This window comes from Hordeum vulgare, chromosome 3H, assembly GCF_904849725.1.
Source record: "Hordeum vulgare subsp. vulgare chromosome 3H, MorexV3_pseudomolecules_assembly, whole genome shotgun sequence".
NCBI lineage: Eukaryota > Viridiplantae > Streptophyta > Magnoliopsida > Poales > Poaceae > Hordeum > Hordeum vulgare.
Window position 1 is genome coordinate 128393854 of NC_058520.1, and position 15017 is coordinate 128408870.

Sequence of the window (15017 nt, forward strand, 5' to 3'; positions counted from 1 at the left end):
GATATGAATGGAACTAACATGGACTGAAGCTGTTTTCAGCAGAATTGCCTTGGTGTTATTTTTGTGCAGAAATCAAAGTTCTCCAAACGTCCTGAAAATTTACGGGGAGCAGTTTTGGAAAATATCAAAAATATCCGCGCCAAGTTCCACCTCAGGGGGTGGGCCAGTCGGCCACAAGCCCTTGCTCCGCCACCACCCCCTTGGTGGCAGTGGGCAGGCTTGTGGGGCCCACACGGCTCTGCCGCCCCTAATTCCAGCTCTATAAGATCCCTTTCGTCCCAGAAAAAATAAAAAGAGAAGTTTTCATCGCGTTTTCGATACGGAGGCGCCGCCACCACCTATTCTTCATCTGGAGGGAAGATCTGGAGTCCGTCTTGGGCTCCGGACAGGGGAAATTGTCGCCATCGTCATCATCAACCTTCTTCCCTCTCCAATTCCATGAAGCTCTTTGTCGTCCGTGAGTAATCTATTCGTAGGCTCGCTGGGCGGTGATGAGTAGGATGAGATCTATCATGTAACCAAGTTAGTTTTGATGGGGATTGATCCCTACTATCCACTATGTTCTGAGATTGATGTTGCTACTACTTTGCCATGCTTAATGCTTGTCACTAGGGCCCGAGTGCCATGATTTCAGATCTGAAATTATTATGTTGTCACCAATATATGTGTGTTTTAGATCTGATCTTGCAAGTTGTAGTTACCTACTATGTGTTATGATCCGGCAACCCCGGAGTGACAATAACCGGAACCACTCCCGGTGATGACCATAGTTTGAGGAGTTCATGTGTTCACCAAGTGCTAATGCGTTGGTACGGTTCTTTATTAAAAGGAGAACCTTAATATCCCATAGTTTCCTTTTGGACCCCGCTGCCACGGGAGGGATGGACAATAGATGTCATGCAAGTTCTTTTCCCTAAGCACGTATGACGACACACGGAATGCATGCCTACATCGCATTGACGAACGGGAGCTAGCCACATATCTCTCCGTGTTATAGCTGTTGCATGACGAATATCATCCAAACAAATCACTGACCCGTTGCCTACGAGTTTGTCCTGCTGCTGTTACTTGTCTTGCTCTGCTGCTGCTGCTACTACTGTTGCTACTGCTGTTATACTTGTCTTGCTCTGCTGGTGCTGCTACTACTATTGCTACTACTGTTACGTGTTTTTCGCTGCGGCTGCTGCTACTGTTGCTACTACTGTTGCTACTTGCTACTGTTGTCACTACTGCTGTTCCTTGCCACTGCTATTGCTCGTTACACTGCTGCTGCCTGCTACAATTTTGGTTCACCGAATGTTGACGGGAACTGACAACTTCCGTCAACGCGGCAACTTGGCGCCATTGATACAATCGTTAGGAATAGTCTGCCGTCAACATATCGTTTCTGACACCGTTGTTATCATACTACTTTGCTACTCATACTTTGCTTGCAGATACTAATCTTTCTGGTGCGGTTGAATCTGACAAATTCAGCTGCTAATACTCGAGAGTATCCTCTCACCTCCTGTCGGGCTTATCAACAAATTGGGTCGAATACTCTACCCTCGAAAACTGTTGCGAACCCATGCGCTGGTGGGCCATCAACAACATTCTTCTATTTCCGTTGCTGGGGAGTGCTAGCAGCATTCTTTTGGTGTCGTTGTAGGTGAAGGTTTGTTGTCATCAGCATTCGTCTAGCCATCGCGAGAGATTGCAATCAGTCCACTCGATTGGTACCCAACCCACATGTTGTACGTCTTACGAGCACCGACTCTGGACAATATCAACCATGCAGGGACCAACGGTGTGTGTGGAACACGTAAAAACAACGTAGTCGCACTACCTGGCACGACTCCATCACAAGAGTGACCACACATCACTCCCTCCACTGGTAATGTGGCTCTTTGCTAGCACCGACCAGAGTATTCAACACAGCCCCGTCCCATAAAGGGGTAATGTGGTCCTACATGTAAGGTTGGGAAGGTCGACACATCATAAATCTAATCCCATTTCCGAAACCATACTCACACAAATACCCGGTACACCACTTCACCGAAGTGACCACCTAACTCATCATCACCCTCGGGCATTAGTGGCACCCGACGAGGTTTTTATAAACCTTTGATTTAAACCAACAACATGCTCATGCTAATATTGCTCTAACTTTACTTGTCAACATGATATTAGCATGACCCTCATAGATGGTAGGATCAAAGTCTATGCATGCGCTCCGGAGGAGCCATTGGTAACATCACTTCAATAATTTACCGGCACTTATGATCATATGCAACGAAAATATTTACTACAGTAATTTGCATCATAACATATGCTCAGACATGGTCAAATGGCTACTTGCCTTGGTCAGCTAGGTATCCGGGGTCTTCGTGGTCTTTCGCTCCGATTCCTTTGTCACACGGGTTTTCTATCATCGTAATAAAGTGAAAATAATAAGTAGCTCACTCCAAAACAGATCACAAAGTCATTTTAAAAATGTTGGTTATTTTTGATAAATCCAGGTTGTTATTTAAAAAATATTTGCTTCTGTTCTAATGAAGGAATATCTTTGAAATCAACTGAACACAAGCAAAACTATTCCAAATTAATCCTTTTTATTATTATAAAATAGAATAGTTGATGCAAAAATTCAACCATTGGTTCTATTAAATACTACACATTTTTAGAAGAATAACAATGGAAAGATTATATTTTTACACTGGTTAAATCTTTTTTGTAAAAATCATTGAAAGTCAAGTTTTAAAATAAAAGAAAAAGGGCTACAACCCCTGGCCTGGCTTGGCCTGGATTGGGCCAGCCCAAAGACTAGCTAGCTAGCCTACCCAGGCGCGTGCGCCATCACGTGTGAGCATGACGCGCGGGACCCTACAGTCAGCGGCTGCGGGAAGCGCGGGAGAGAGAGATGTGCCACCGACAGGGGGGGCACACCTGTCGGGGTCATCTCCTACCTCTGGCCAGAGAGGAGGAGGAGCACGCCGGCGTGGCTATCGACGTCCTCGGGCCCTAACGAAGACAGAAATGGGTCCGGCTCGTCGTCGGCTACCTGTTGGTGGTCGAGACAACGATGGAGAGGCTCGGGTTCACTGGCGACGAGGAGGCCGCGACAAAGGAGTTTCGGGCGAAGGAGGAGGGGGTAGCTAGGGGCACGGATTAGCTTGGGAAAGTTGAGGGAAAGATCCCTGGGGTCAAGGGGAGTGGTTTGGTGGGCAGAGGGAGGCAGGAGCCGACGTGTAGCCGGAGATCGACTGGAGCTCCAATGCGGAGGGGCCTCGGTCGATCTCGAGCACCGGGGCTCTGCTGGTTTGCTGGGGTGGCTAAGGAGGTGCTAGAGGTTGCTGCGATGCTGTCTGAGGGGTGTAGGAGCAAGGGGGAAGCTATTTACAGGCCCGCGATGGTGAGCCGATTCCGGAGCGTCGGTGACTCACCATGGCGCGCATAGGGGTGCAGAGAGGAGCTGGGGTCCAAACGACGGTCTCAAGACGTGGCTTTGGACTGCTAGAACCTACTGCGGGGAAGGGAGAGAGAGGGGAGACGAGCATCCGTGGTCGCGCATCCCTGGCCGGTACTAGTGCGCGCGGGGCACGCGTCACACTAGCTCTAGCACGGGAGAGGAGGGCCCCTGATTATTGTAGGATGTAGAGGGGTTTGTCGGGGAAGAAGTTGGACACCTCAAGGGAGGCTGGAACTAGCCAAGGGCGTCGCCCCCACCTTGGAGTTCCGTGTAGCGTGCCCAAAGCGCAGTTTTGGCATGCCACGGCATGCTGGCGTGCTCTGGGGTGCTTTGGACGTGTCTAGCATGTCCTGGGCACTGGCTGGTATGAGGCTAGTCGTTGGAGACCCGTGGGAGCTTCGGCTGGTCAAGGGAGACAAGAGAAAAGGTGTTGTTAGCTTTGAGCTGAAGCTTAGAATGGAGATTTTGGCATTTCTACTTGAAACAAGAGAGGGGCCAGTTGATTGGGGTTGTGCAGTGATACTGGTCACCTAATATGAGAGTTTGGGGCAAAGGGATTGGGTTTAGCTATGGTTAGAGGGACTTTTACCCATCTGTCAGAAGGTGCTCGACAGTGGTTTGGGGTGGTTGCACCCCACCACTGGTTCTGCAACTTAACAGGATTGGGTTTGGTGCTAAAACATGGGGTTTCACCAAGTTTGAGCTCCATTGGACAAGTTTAGCTTTGTAAACTTGAAAACTTCACCATTTGAACAGATATGTTCCTTCCAAAGAGAGTGTGGGCAAACTAAGTCCCACAAATCCCATTTTTGGTGTGGAACGCTCATTTGAGGTATTATGCGCTCCTGCAAAGTTTCAACTCCATTGGACAAACTTTGCTATGTAGAGTTGCTCTAACTCCAATATGGACAGAAGGGGTTTTGCAGGTATTTGGTGTCCTTAATCACCTTGGATCAAGGTGAAACTTTATGTGGACATCAAATATGGCTTAGGGATACCACTGTAATTTTCTAGGATTTTATTGAGAATATTTGCTTTGGAAATATTTCAAAAGGTCAAAACAGACAGAGATTGTTTTGAGGGTTTTACTCAAATAATAATAATATAAATAGGGGTTAAAAATCTTATGTATGGAAAATATATGTCCTTCTGATCATCTCCAAATTTAATCAGATTTTTCTAAGGCAGAAAAGTATTTTCAGGGTTTTGGTGCACTAAAATAGTGCTAGAATTAAATCATCATCTTTGGGTGAGAACACACCTTGCCATCAGGGCATGTAGTACAACTCAAAGCAGGGTTTTACTTTAACCAGAATTAAGAAAAGGGTTTTCAAAATAATTTGATCTTGAGAAATGTGGTTTTTATCATCACATGATCAAGCATACAAGCATACAATGAAAATCATGGCACTCACAACATTAGTTTGAAAAAGTTTTAATAAACTCAATTTTTTTCGAATTACAGAAAAAGTGGTAGTAAAAAAGGGTGTGACAGACCTATCCCCCTTACAAGAATCTCGTCCCCGAGATTCCTAAGCTAGGTGATAAAAAGGTAAGGGAACTCAGATCGGAGATAGTCTTCACGCTCCCATGTTGCTTCTACTCCGGTGTGGTTGCTCCACTGAACCTTGAAATACTTGATGGTGCGGCTTCTGGTGCAACGCTCTGCTTCATCCAGGATGCAGATCGGCTTCTCGCGGTAGGTGAGGTCAGGCTGAAGGTCGATGGTCTGATGGTCAATGTCCTTGTAAAGATCGGGAAGATTTGGCGCTTGAAGACACTTCCGAAGATGTGACACGTGGAAGACGTTGTGCACACCCGAAAGTTCCGGAGGTAGCTCCAACTGGTAAGGAACTTCGCCACACCTTGTCGTGATCTTAAAAGGTCCAATGAACCTTGGAGCAAGTTTCCTTTAACATGGAAACGCTTGGTTCCCTTGAGAGGTCTGACACGGATGTACACCTGGTCTCCGGGAACGAAGCCCACATATGTGCGGTGAGAATCCACATAGTTCTTCTATCGCGACTTGGCTGCCTTTAGGTTCTCCCGAACAAGCTGCACCTTATCTTCTGCTTCTTGCAAAACTTCCGCCCCGAAAGTCAATCCTTTGCCGGTTTCGGACCATTTGAGCGGGGTGCAGCACTTTCGGTCGTACATCACTTCAAATGGGGCCATGTGGAGACTAGACTTGTAGCTGTTGTTGTATGAGAACTCAGCGAACGACAGCCAATCTTCCCATTTGGCTCCATGTGCCAAGACACAAGCGCAGAGCATATCTTCGAGTATCTGGTTTACGCTCTCCGTTTGTCCACCCGTTTGCGGGTGGAAAGCGGTGCTGAAGGAGAGTTTGGCTCCGAGGGCTTTTTGGAACTTCTTCCAGAATCTTGAGGTGAACTGCGTGCCTGGGTCAGATACAATCTCCTTGGGAACTCCGTGAAGGCTCACAATACACTCAATATAGAGACTAGCCAACTTGTTGCCCCGTAGGTGGTGCTGACCGGAATGAAATGAGATACCTTAGTCAGATGTTCGACAATGACCCATATAGAGTCATGGCCTGTGCTAGACCTTGGTAAGACGGTAACGAAGCCCATGCCTACCTTGTCCCACTTCCATTCTAGCACTTGGAGAGGTTGTAGCAGTTCAGCAGGTCGCTCATGCTCAGCAATGACTCACTAGCACACATCGCACTTGGTAACGCAAGTCGCTATTTCCCATTTCATGCCATGCCACTAGAATCTTTCTCGGAGATCTTGGTACATCTTGGTACCACCGGGGTGAATAGAGTAGGGTGTATCATGTGCTTCCTACAGGATCAAATTCTTGAGTTCTGCCTTGCTGGGTACGCACAAACGTTTCCCAAACCACACTACTCCTTGTTTATCCACTGAGAATTCTGGGGCCTTGCCTTCTTGGATATTCTTGTTGATGCCTTCAATGCTCTTGTGCCCCTTGATAACCCACAAGTATAGGGGATGACAACAATTTTTGAGGGTAGAGTATTTAACCCAAATTTGTTGATTCGACACAAGGGGAAGCCAAAGAATATTCTCGAGTATTAGCAGTTGACGTGTCAGTTCAACCACACGTGAAAGACTTAGTATCTGCAACAAAGTTTCAGTGGCAAAGTAGTGTGATAGTAATGGTAGCAACGGTAACAGTAGCAGTAGTGACAGCAATAGCGGTAATAGTAGCACCAGTTACATCAGTAGCAGTAAAGTAACATAGCAAGGACCAGTAGGAAAAGCTCGTAGGCATTGGATCGGTGATGGATAATTATGTCGGATGACATTCATCATGTAGCAGTTATAACATGGGGTAATTTGTAACTAGCTCTAGTTCGTTAATATAATGTAGGCATGTATTCCGTATATAGTCATACGTGCTTATGGAAAAGAACTTGCATGACATCTATTGTTCATCCCTCCCGTGGCAGCGGGGTCCTAATGGAAACTAAGGGATATTAAGGTCTCCTTTTAATAGAGAACCGGAACAAAGCATTAGCACTTAGTGAATACATGAACTCCTCATACTATGATCATCTCCGGGAGTGGTTCCGGCTATTGTCACTCCGGGGTTGCCGGGTCATAACACATAGTAGGTGACTACAACTTGCAAGATAGGATCAAGAACACACATATATTGACGAAAACATAATAGGTTCAGATCTGAAATCATGGCACTTGGGCCCTAGTGACAAGCATTAAGCATAGCAAAGTAGTAGCAACATCAATCTCAGAACATAGTGGATACTAGGGATCAAATCCCATCAAAACTAACTCGATTACATGATAGATCTCATCAAACCCATCACCGTCCAGCAAGCCTACGATGAGATTACTCATGAACTGTGAAGAGCATCATGGAATTGGCGATGAAGGATGGTTGATGATGACGACGGCGTCGATCTCCCCCCTCCGGAGCCCAGTACGGACTGCAGATCTGCCCTCCACAGGAAGAACAGGTGGTGGCGGTGGCTCCGTGTCGTAAAACGCGATGACCTCTTATCTCTTAATTTTTCCTGGGCGAGAGAGACTATATAGAGCTGGAGTTGGAGGCGGCGGATCCACGAGGGCCTCACAAGCCTGCCAGGCGCGGCCAGGGGGGCCCGCGCTTCCTGGGCTTGTGGGCTCCTGGCTCCGTCCCTCCAGGTAATTCCTGCGCTAGTATTTTTTGTATATTCCACAAAAAATCCTTGTAAATTTCCAGGTCATTCTGAGAAATTTATTTCTGCGCAAAAACAACACCATGGCAATTCTGCTGAAAACAACGTCACTCCGGGTTAGTTCCGTTGAAATCATGCAAATTAGAGTCCAAAACAAGGGCAAAAGAGTTTGGAAAAGTAGATACGACGGAGACGTATCAACTCCCCCAAGCTTAAAGCCTTGCTTGTCCTCAAGCAATTCAGTTGACAAACTGAAAGAGACAAAAGAAAAACTTTTACGAACTCTGTTTGATCTTGTTGTTGTAATTATGTCTAACTCATATTTGGATTTTCAGCAAAATCATAAGCTAACCACATAAGCAATGACATTTAGGTCTCATGGTAAACTAATATCAATGGAAAATCAACTAGCGAGCAATAGTAATAAGTTTCAAACGTCAACACTTCAATCAAAACAATTATGAAGCAATATGAACAGATGGTGTCTCGCTAGCTCTTTCTGAGACCGCACTACATAATTGCAGAGCACCTTCAAAGACCAAGGGCTGACTGAACATTGTAATTCATGGCAAAGAAGATCCAGTCACAGTCATACTCAATAACAATTAATAGCAAAGCATAAAAATGATGAAGGTGCTCTCTAATTGGTGCCTTTATAAGGAGAGGATGACTCAACAGAAACATAAATAGATAGGCCCTTCGCAGAGGGAAGTATTGATTTGCAGAGGTGCAAGAGCTCAAGCTTTTAGAGTGGAGATAAATAATTTTGGGTGACATGCTTTCATTGTCAACGCGATGACCAAGAGTTTTCACCATCTTCCATGCTACACATATTATAGGCGGTTCCCAAACAGAAAAGTAAAGTTTTGACCCCCCACCACCGATCAATCACACTCCACGACTAGCCGAATCCTCGGGTGCCGTCCATACCAACAACAATCCAGGGGGAGTTTAGTTTGCAATTATACTTTCAATTTGAGCATGGAACTGGGCATTCCAATTACCTGCCCCTTTCTCATGAGTGATAGTGAATAAACACATATCGAGGATAACACGTCTAACATGGAAGATACTGACCGCCCCTTGTCACCACATGAGCGGTTCAGGCATACAAAACAGATTATTACTTGAAGATTTAGAGAGTGGCACATGCAAATTTACTTGGAACGGCAAGTAGATACCGCATATATGTAGGTATGGTGGACTCATATGGAACAACTTTGGGTTTATGGAAGTGGATGCACAAGCAGTATTCCCGCTTAGTACAAGTGAAGGCTAGCAAAAAACTGGGAAGCGACCAACTAGAGAGCGACAACAGTCATCAATATGCATTGAAATTAACCAACGTTGAGTGCAAGCATGAGTAGGATATAAATCACCATAAACATGAATATCATACAGGCTATGTTGATTTTGTTTCAACTACATGCGTGAACATGTGCCAAGTCAAGCCACTTGAATCATTCAAAGGAGGATACCATCATATCATACTACATCATAATCATATTGAAATTCATGTTGGCATCCAAGACAAACCATTATAAGCTCCTAGCTAATGAAGCATGGCATCAGAAACTATGATCTCTAAGTTGTCATTGCAAACATGTTTGTCTCATAACAAAGGTGAATTAGGAACGATGAGCTAGTCATATTTACAAAAACTAAATATATCGAGTTCATACTAGCTTTTCCAGGCTCAGTCACTTCATCATATATCGTCATTATTGCCTTTCACTTGCACGACCGAATGATACGAATAATAATAAGAGTGTTTGTGCATTGGACTAAGCTGGAATCTGCAAGCAAAATTAGAGGAGAAGACAAAGTAATATGGCTCTTTGACGAATAAATAGATATGCATGTGAGAGCCACTAAACATTTTAACCATGGTCTTCTACCTTGACCCAAAGAAAAATAAAACTATTTACACGGGAAAGCTCCCAACAAGCAAAACAAGAACGGGAAATCTTTTTGGGTTTTCTTTTTAAATACCACCAAGCAAGCTAGAAACCAAACTTACAACTAATTTTTTTTGTTTTTCTCAATTTAAACAAACACACGAGAAGAAAGCGAGAAAAAGAAATAAATTTGCATGGATGATACATTGGTAAGGTGTGAACACCGACTAACAAGGTGAAAGCGTGAGCATGAATATAATGTCGGTGAGAAACACGTACTCCCCCAAGCTTAGGGTTTTGGCCTAAGTTGGTCTACTCCCATGGAGGGAAATAACTGTCTTCGGGGTACTCCGGAGTGTACTGAGGGTGCCACTGCTGGGTGAGCTCCTTTGGCTCCCACTAATAAACTGGCGTGTGGTACTCGGCTAGTAGCTCGGGCACGGGCGCCTGTGGTGGCGCTATGCCCCAATATGCATAGATGTCCGAGGGCATAATAATGTACCTGCCTAGATGAAGATTGAACAAAGAAGGAGGAGGCAAAGTAATAGTCTCACGAGTACCCTCGCTAAATACCAGGTTATAAATCATCCTCTTATTTATATCTTTATCAAGAAAGTCATGGTGAACCATGCTATCATAATCTAGATATCTCTCAGGAAGAAGCATCTCTTCTTCCTCGTAAAGTCTAATAGGTATATCAAAATGTTTAGCAAGACGGGTAGCATAGATACCTCCATAAACAGTGCCTTTAGTACGGTTCGTGTTCAACCGTTGAGCCACTATAGCGCCCAAGCTATAAGTTTTATCATTATAAAGAGCTTCATGCAAAACCACAAGATCTGGGGAGCTAAGAGCCCCAGCTTTCCCACGGCCAATCAAACATTTTCCCACAAATAATGAGAGATACCGAAGCACGGGCAAATGTACACTAGCAACTCTAGCGCAAGACACTCCTCTCTCCTCTCCTACAACAATAGTATCAATGAAATCCTCCAAGTCCCGTGGACGAGGTTCATGTATATCCCCAACATAAGGTAATTTGCAAACATTGCAAAAATCCTGAAGTGACATGCGCTGGGGGATATCATATAACTTGAACTCAACCATAGGAGGACTCTTCCTTGGATGGAAATTGAAGCTTTGCATGAAAATATTAGTGAGGAGGAGGTCTTGTGGACACTTATCTTCAACAAATGCGGTAAGGCCTGCATTCTCCACCAAGTAATAAAAATCCTCATAAAGACCGGCGACACGTGAGAACACATCGCTTGGCCACTCGCACACTCGAACTTCTGCAACCCGGGGGACCGGATACTTGGGTTTCTTCTTCTCATTGTCATCTTCCATGGGGTCACGGCTTGAAGAGCCTCTTAGGAACCTCCTCATCTTTTTCTTTTTCTTTCTGTGAAAATTTCTGAAATTTTTAGTGACTCAAAAGAAAAGTGAACAAGGCTCAACAAAACTCATAACAACTACTCCTACAAGTGCCTAGAGGTCATAACATGGATCAAAACTACTTGGGACCAACTAAAATTAACATGCAAAGCTCAAGAACATGGTCACCAAGGCATCAAAAATATGCAACGAATAAAGCACTAGAGCAGAAACTAATTGGACCGATGGAGGAGTCACATACCAAGGAACAATTCCCCCAAAACAGTTTGGTGAATGGGGCTTTGCACAAGGAGATCGAAAAATGCAGCAAGAAGAGAAAGAACACGGGTTTGAGCTGTGGAATGATTTTTTCTGGAGGTAGAAGAAGGAGATGGGAGCTGGAATAAGTGGAGGGGGGCCACGTGGGGCCCACAAGCCTGCCAGGCGCAGCCAGGGGGGTGCACGCGCCTCTTGGACTAGCTCTCTATCTCACAAATTTTCAAAAATTCCAGAAAAAATCATACTTGAATTTGAGGGCATTTGAAGAACTTTTATTTTCGGGACACTTTTTTAAGGGACGGAAAAAGCAGAAAACAGGAAAATAAAGCTAAATTTATCATTTTTCTTCTAAACAACAGACATTAAAAGTTCGGAACAGAAGGTTGTGACTCCTAGATTCATCCATCTCATGGTCATCAAAAGAAATCTGTCAGTGAGGTTGATCATGTCTCCTTGACAAACGTTTTTCGACTCGCATAAAACCGGAGAATTTTCGAATAATCACTAGGTTACCTCAACGGGGATGTGCATATCCCCAACAAGTAAATCATACTTCATCTTGACAGTAGGTATAGGGCATTCAAAGCTTCCAATAAGAATTGATGAAGTTTTTTCAATAGCATTGATGCAATGTACTCGATATTGTTTCTTCAAAAAGTGCACCGTGTGCTCATTACCATTAACATGGAAAGTAAAATTACCTTTGTTGCAATCAATAACAGCCCATGCAGTGTTTAAAAAGGGTCTTCCAAGGATGACCGCCATGGCATCATCCTCGGGAATATCCAGAATAACAAAGTCCGTTCAGATAGTAACGTTAGCAACCACTACAGGCACATCCTCGCAAATGCCGATAGGAAAAGCAGTTGATTTGTCGGCCATTTGCAAAGACATTTCAGTGGGTGTCAACTTATCCAATTCAAGTCTACGATAAAGAGAGAGAGGCATAACACTCACACCAGCTCCAAGATCGCATAAAGCAGTTCTAACATAATTTCCTTTAATGGAGCAAGGTATAGTGGGCACTCCGGGATTACCTAGTTTCTTAGGAGTTCGACCCTTGAAGGTGTAATTAGCAAGCATGGTGGAAATCTCAACCTCAGGTATCTTCCTTTTATTAGTCACAATATCTTTCATGTACTTAGCATAAGGAGACATTTCGAGCATGTCTCTCAAACGCATTTGCCGAAAGACAGGTCTAATCATTTCAACAAAGTGCTCAAAGTCCTCATCATCCTTTTTCTTGGATGGTTTGGGAGGAAGGGGCATGGGTTTCTGAACCCATGGTTCTCTTTCTTTACCATGCTTCCTAGCAATAAAGTCGTTCTTATCATATCTCCTGTTCTTAGGTTGTGGGTTATCAAGCTCAATAGTAGGTTCAATATCCACGTCCTTATCATTACTACGTTGAGCATCATCATGAACACCACTATCGATATTATCACTAGGCTCATGTTCATCACCAGATTGTGTTTCGGCATCAGAAACAAATATATCATTTGGATTCTCAGGTGTAACAGCAGCAGGTTTGCTAGCATGCAAGTTCCTATCATCTTTCTTTTTCTTCCTATTACTAGGATGACTAGGTGCCTCAGTGCTAACTCCTTGAGAATCTTGTTCAATTCTCTTAGGTGGCCCTCAGTATACAAACGTTCCTAAGTCATTCTACCACCTCTAGTGACGACTTTAACAGAATTGTCATTCAACTCATTGAGCAAGTCATTCTACCACCTCTACTTGTTCTACTTGAGTAGTGACCATAGAGGCATGTTTACTCAAAAGCTTAAGATCATTGACATTTCTATCCACACAAGCACTTAAATGATTAATCATGCGAGCATTTTGTTCCAATTGTCTGCTAACATAATAATTGAAACTTTGTTGTTTGGCAACAAAGTTATCAAACTCATCTAAGCATAAGCTAGTAGGTTTATCAAAAGGGATATCACTCTCATTGAATCTACGAAGAGAATTTACCTTTACTACGCGTGTCCGGTTATCAAGACCATGTATTTCTTCGATAGGTGGTAGATTCTTAACATCTTTAGATTTAATACATTTCTATTGCATATATTTCTTGGCTTCTTGCATATCTTCAGGACCGAGGAATGGAATTCCTCTTTTCTTCGGAGTTGGCTTCGGAGGTGGCTCGGGAATAGTCCAAGCATTATCATTGCTCAAGATAGTATTCAATAGAATTTCAGCTTGTTCCACAGTTCGGTCCCTGAAAACACAACCAGCACAACTATCTAGGTGGTCCCTAGAAGCATCGGTTAGTCCATTATAAAAGATATCAAGTATTTCATTTTTCTCAAGAGGGTGATCATACAATGCATTCAGTAATTGGACAAGCCTCCCCCAAGCTTGTGGGAGACTCTCTTCTTCAACTTGCACAATGTTATATATATCGTGCAAGGCAGCTTGTTTCTTAAGGGCAGGAAAATATTTCTCAGAGAAGTAGTAGATCATATCCTGGAGACTACTCACACAACCAGGAGCAAGAGAAGTAAACCAAGTCTTAGCATCACCCTTTAGCGAGAAAGGAAACAACTTAAGGATATAGTAATGGCGAATATTTTCCTCACTCCTGAATAGGGTGGCTATATCATTCAGCTTAGTAAGATGTGCTACAACCATTTCAGACTCATAACCATGAAAAGGATCAGATTTGACCAAAGTGATTAACTCAGGATCGACAGAGAATTCATAATCCTTATCAGTCACAAAGATGGGTGAAGTAGCAAACTTAGGATCGTATTTCATTCCAGCGTTCAGAGATTTTTCTTTCCACTTGCGCAATAAATTCTCAAGATCATAGCTATCCTTACAAGCAAGAAAGTCCTCAGCTACCTTTCCCTCCATAACATAACCCTCAGGTATATCAGGCAATTCATATCTAGGAGAGCTAGTTCTAACACGTGAAACAACAGGTTCTACTTCAATAATTTCAGCAGTTTCATAAGTATCATCACATTGAGCAGCAACTCTAGCAATTTGTGCATCAAGGAATGCACCCAGTGGCAAAGCCGTATCAAGCAAAGCATCATCATAAGCATCATGGATAGCAAAAGTAGCATCATCAAGCACGGGCGACACATCAGAATTTCTAGTAGGTGGTGTTGTCACAAACTTACTCATAACTAAAGGTGAATCAAGTGCAGAGCTAGATGGCAGTTCCTTACCTGTCCTCGTAGTTGAGGGCAAGACTTTAGTTTTTGGATCTCTCAGATTCCTCATAGTGATAAACAGACGTAAATCCCAAGTGACTCAGAGAATAGAGCTAGGCCTCCCCGGCAACGGCGCTAGAAAATAGTCTTGATAACCCACAAGTATAGGGGATCGCAACAGTTTTAGAGGGTAGAGTATTCAACCCAAATTTGTTGATTCGACACAAGGGGAAGCCAAAGAATATTGTCGAGTATTAGCAGTTGAGTTTTCAATTCAACCACACTTGAAAGACTTAGTATCTGCACCAAAGTTTCAGTAGCAAAGTATTGTGATAGTAATGGTAGCAACGGTAACAGTAGCAGTAGTGACAACATTAGCGGTAACAGTAGCAGCAGTTACAGCAGTAGCGGTAAAGTAACGTGGCAAGGACCAGTAGGAAAAGCTCGTAGGAATTGGATCGGTGATGGATAATTATGTCGGATGACATTCCTCATGTAACAGTTATAACATGGGTTGATTTGTAACTAGCTCCAGTTCGTCAATGTAATGTAGGCATGTATTCCGTATATAGTCATACGTGCTTATGGAAAAGAACGTGCATGACATCTATTGTCCATCCCTCCCGTGGCAGCGGGGTCCTAATGGAAACTAAGGATATCAAGGTCTCCTTTTAATAGAGAACCGA